Raw genomic sequence first — 5,845 nt, 5'->3', positions numbered from 1 at the left:
GTACGACTATATCAAGAATGTAAACAGAAATAAAAATGACAGGATTCAATACTCATCTTTTATTAATAACTTTAAATATTAACGGACTGAACTCCCCAGTCAAAAGACAAAGACTAGGTGAATGAATTAATAAACAAACCCATCTTTTTGCTGTCTGTAAGAAACTCATCTCACTTTCAAGGACAGGCACTACCTTAAGGTGAAAGGATGGGAAAAAATACCAAATGAATGGTATTAAGAAAAAAGCAGGTGTTGCAATTCTAATATCTGGCAAAAAAAAAAACTTTAAACTTAAACTAATCAGAAGAGATAAAGAGGGCTACTTCATTCTGATCAAAGGAACAACTGACCAAGAAGATATTACAGTCATGAACATATATTCACCAAACTCTGGTGCACCTAACTCATTAATAGTAGGGAACTTCAATACCCCATTGTCTCCATTAGATAGGTCAACAGGATGAGAATTAACAGATAGACATTTGAATTAAATAATACCCTACATCAAATGGGCCTAATACACATCTACCTAATAGTCCACTCAAGCACCAAAGAATACTTTCTATTTAGCACCCCATGGAGCTTTCTCCAAAATTGACCATATGCTGGGGCACAAAACAAACCTCAACAAATACAAAAAGATTGAAATAATTCCATGCATTCTATCAGACCACAATGCAATAAAGCTTAAAATCAACACCAGAAAAAGCCCTAATCACCACATGAACACATGGAGATTAAACAACACACTCTTCAGTGATGAATGGGTCAAAGGAGAAATTAAGAAAGAAATGAAAGTATTCCTGGAACTAAAGGAAAAGGATTAAAAGTATTCCTGGAACTAAATGAAAAGGACAATACAACACAACAAAACCTCTGTGACATGCTGAAAGCAGTCCTTAGAGGGAAGTTTCAGAAAGAACACAAATAAATGACTTAACATTGCAACTCAACACACTTGAAAAGCAACAGCAAATGAAGCCCAAGCCCAGAAAACAAGAAGAAATAGCAAAAATCAGACCAGAAGTTAATGAAATACAAACAAAGAAAACAATACAAAGAATCAGTGAATACAAGAGCTCATTCTTTTAAAAGTTAAACAAGAACCCCTTCACTCCTCTGAGTTTGGGCCCTGCCCATTCCTGGTCTTGGGGCCCCAGACACCTGGGGAACCAATACTGTTTCGTGACCCTTTTCATCCAGACCAACTTAGTGCCTTCTCTGGGCCCCAGGAGCACTGCTTCTGGGCCTGGCCTGGCACTCACCTGCCTCTGCTTCCCTGGGCATTCACCACCTGCAGCAGGCCTCTCTCCCACCAGCAGGCCTCTCTCCAGGGTAAGCCCATCTTGCCTTCCATGCCTTGAATCCCTCAGCCCCATTCACCCTTCCATCTCCCTGCCCTTCTCTCCTCCAAGATTGGGCCCTGCCCCATTCCTTGTCTTGGGGCCCCAGACACCTGGGTAAACAATACTGCTTCCTGACTCCTTTCATCCAAACCAACTTAGTGCCTTCTCTGGGTCCCAGGAGCACTGCTTCTGGACCTGACCCCACCCTAAACTCCTCTTGCTTCCCTGGGCCTGCATCAACTGCCATCCTCTTTCGGGGACTTGGGAGCTGACCCTTCCTCTTCCTGATCCTTTGCATCCAGTCCAAACCAGATCCTCAGTGAAATCCCCAGGAGTCATAAATGGGCTCAAAGACAAGAACCACATGGTTATCTCAATAGATGCAGAGAAGGCCTTTGACAAAATTCAACACACATTTATATTCAAAGTCCTAGAGGGAATTAGACTGGAAGGAATATATCTCAATATAATTAAAGCCACATATAACAAACCCACAGCCAACATCATTCTAAATGGAGAAAAACTGGAAACATTCCTAGGAATCAGGAACCAGACAAGGCTGTCCACTATCTCCACTTCTCTTTAACATACTGCTTGAAACTCTTGCAAGAGCAATAAGAAAAGAGAAGGAAATAAAGGAATAATAATTGAAAAATGAGAGATCAGATTGTCCCTTTTTGCAGATGATATGATATTATAAGATGCCAAAAATTCCACCAGAAAACTCCTAGAAATTACTAACAGGTTCAGTAAAGTGTCAGGTTACAAAACTAATCTACAAAAGTCTGTAGCCTTTCTATATCCCAATAATAAGCAATCAGAGAAAGAGTACACGGAAACACTCCCCTTCACAATAGCTGAAAAATAATAAATAAATAAATAAATAAATAAATAATCTGGGAATAAGCCTGGCCAAAGACATTAAAAACCTCTACAATGAAAATTTTAAATCTTTAAAGAAAGAGATTGAGGAAGACATCAGAAGATGGAAGGACCTCCCATGCTCATGGATTGGAAGAATTAATATTGAGAAAATGACCATTCTACCAAAAGCCATTTATAGATTCAATGGAATGCCAATCAAAATTCCCATGACATTCTTCACAGAATTGGAAAAAAAAATCCTAAGATTCATATGGAAACACAAAAGACCTCGGATACCCAAAGCAACCCTGAGCACTAAGAGCAATGCTGGGGGGATTACTATACCAGATTTTAAGCTATGTTACAGAGCTATAGTCATAAAAACAACATGGTACTGGCACAAAAATAGACCTGTCAATCATTGGAACAAAACTGAAGACCCAAATATGAGTACATGTAATTTCAGCCACCTGATATTTGACAAAGGGGCCAAGAACATCCACTGGAGGAAAGACAGCATGTTCAGCAAATGGTGCTGGCAAAACTGGATCTCCAACTGTAGAAGATGAAACTAAACCCCTATCTTTCACCTTACACAAACGTCAATTCCAAATGGATCAAAGACCTCAATGTGAAGCCTGAAATTCTGAAACTGTTAGAAGAAAACATTGGCAATAACCTACAAGATGTAGGTATAGGAAAGGATTTTCTAAACCAGACATCAAGTGCTCAGGAAACAAGGTCAAGAATCAATAAATGGGACCTGATTAAACTAAAAGGCTTCTGTATATCAAAAGAAGCCATCAAAGAAGTGAAGAGAAAACCCGCAGAATGAGAGAAAATCTTCACCAGCAACACATCTGACAGAGGTTTAGCATCCAGAATATATAATGAGATTAAAAAACAAAAAATCAAGGAAGTAACCCAATTAAAAATGGGCTAAGGAACTGAACAGAGAGTTCTCAAACGAGGAAATAAAGATGGCTAAGAAGCATCTTAAAATGTATTCAACATCACTAGTAATTAGGGAAATGCAAATTAAAACCACTTTATGATTTCATCTTACCCCAGTCAGACTGGCTAAGATCAAGAGAACAAGTGATATCAAATGTTGGAGAGGATGTGGGGAGAGGGGAACGCTCATCCACTGCTGGTGAGACTGCAAGCTTGTTCAACCCCTATGGAAAGCAGTGTGGAGAACTCTTTAAAAACTACAAATGAACCTACCATTTGACCCACTTATACCACTCCTTGGAATATACCCAAAACACTCATCCTATTGAAGAGACACTTGTACATCTGTTTGTTGCTGCTCTTTTCTCAAGAGCTAAGAGATGGAAGCAACCTAAGTGTCCCTCGACTGACGAGTGGATAATGAAAATGTGGTTCATTTATACGATGGAGTTTTACTCAGCAATAAAGAACGATGAAATCATGAAATTTTCAGGTAAATGGATGGAACTAGAAACTGTTATACTAAGTGAAGTAACACAGACTCAGAAAAAAAATCGATATATACTCTCCCTCATATGTGGATCCTAGAAACAGACTCTGATAAATGAGTATGCAACCAGACATAACTACAGGAACCAGGATGAGAAAGAGCCAGGGAGGTAAAGGAAAAGAGAAAATCTGAAAGAGAAGAACAGTAGGAAACAAGTGTTAATAAGGGAGATATGGATAAAAATAGGGTTATTTTAAGGGGAGGGGCAGGGAAGGTCATACAAGGAACCTGGCGGAAAAAAGGGAAAGAAAGAGCTCAAGAGAGGTGGGACCATAGGAGAAGGGTATTATTAAGGGAGAAATGGGAAAAATGGGGGCACCTTAAATGGGGAAACCCTGGTAGAAGGGTTAGACAATGCTAGAGATAAATAATGCCTAGCTAGTTTAAAGAAACCAGAGGGAACCATATTAGTCCAACAACCTACCAATACATTATTCATACAACTAGATCATGCAATATAATAAATGTCTAAGCAAGGTTTATCTGAGAATGTTTGGTCTTTGCCCAAGCTTTATCTATACAGCACATGTTAATTAAAAGCACCAGACTGGTGGAACTAACCTTCTTGAATGTTTAACAGACATACTTTGAGGCCTATACTAATGTGGTCAGAGGGATTTAAAGGACAGTTTTTGCTCCTTGCCCTCCCTTGTCCTCCTAAATTCCAGGGGACTATGAGCATCTCTCAGAATGTCCTGTAAATGTGGTGAAACACCTGTCCTCTTGATCAAAGAGGCCATAAAGACCCCACCAAATGGACTTGAACCAATGTCCAATGTACAAAGAGGAGGGTCAACACAGAGGAAACATTTCCTCCATGCTTCCAAGTGAAGCCAGCCATGGTCGAGTAGGACCTTTGTCTTGTCTTCACATAGATGGAAGTGGTAACAGAAAGGAGCCAGGGGCTCCTCCCAAGCCCATGTGACCCCTGAGGAACAGATCCTCAAATGGCCTTAAGAGTAAAAATAAATTGGTTTATCTGGGCCAACTGTAGGGTCTTAAGCACCCAAAAGGGTAGTATAACCAAAGATTGAAGAGGTCAATATAAAATTTTAAGAGCCCATATATATGGCTAAAGGCTACATAACAAGAAACAATGCCAGACAGGAGAGGCCTTCCTTTGAGTTGTTGGCCAGGGCGGCCCAAGAGACTCCCAGACAGTAACCCAGCATAGAACTGGGATAATGAACAACAGACCCCAATCTTAGCTAAAGGAATATTGACAACTGATTGCTGCTAGATGAGGAACAACTGATCTTCCTAAAACAAGGATCTCTAGAAAGGATGACTAGATTCAGTGGATGGACAAGCACTGGGGAATGGCTGGGGGTGTGGACAACACAGTGGACAGTAACAGGGATTACAGAGTATATGGGCTCCAGTGGGGGGCTGGGATATGGGAGTGTGCCATTTGGGATGTGGGTATATAGATGAATAAGATTGTTTGGGATGTTCTGTATGATATACACACAAAAAAATCAACAAATTTAAAAAATGAGTTATTTTTTTTTAAAGTATGATGAATTCAGGTATAATTACAATAGGTACATTACCCCAGTTAAAGACTGAATGACAAATATGACTCCAGAGACTTTGAGTGCAAGATACTCTTTAAGGGGAGGCCATTGGCTCTCAAATCCTGGGAAAACAGAGACAATATCTTGAAATTTGGTCATTAATCTTCAGCTCGACTGCTGTATTGCTGTTTGTTAGGGATGCTCAGGTGTTCCTCCAGATGATGGTGGCTCTGATGGCACCAGAAAGAAAGGCTCCTTTTGGCCCAAACAAAACCAAAGCAAGGGCATGGAACACAAGCAGAATGGGACTGGAAGGGTGGCTCAGTGGTTAAGAGCACTTGCTGCTCAATCATGAGGACCTGAGTTCAGATCCCACCATCTACACTGAATGGCTCACAGGTGCCTGTAACTTCAGCTTTATGGGATTGGATACCCTCTTCTGGCCTCTGTGGGCAACATGTACACACGTGACATGTACATACACTCACATAGAACTCACAAATACACAGGGACATAAATAAAATTTTAAAGAAAAAACCAGTTTAAAATGATAACTAGTAGAAAACTAGTATTAGGTTCTCCCCTGTGTCCTATGACCTATCTAGCCTCAGGTT

Source organism: Nannospalax galili, unplaced genomic scaffold (assembly GCF_000622305.1).
Source record: "Nannospalax galili isolate Female #2095 unplaced genomic scaffold, S.galili_v1.0 scaffold1160, whole genome shotgun sequence".
Classification (NCBI taxonomy): domain Eukaryota; kingdom Metazoa; phylum Chordata; class Mammalia; order Rodentia; family Spalacidae; genus Nannospalax; species Nannospalax galili.
Note: the sequence above shows the minus strand (reverse complement) of the source record.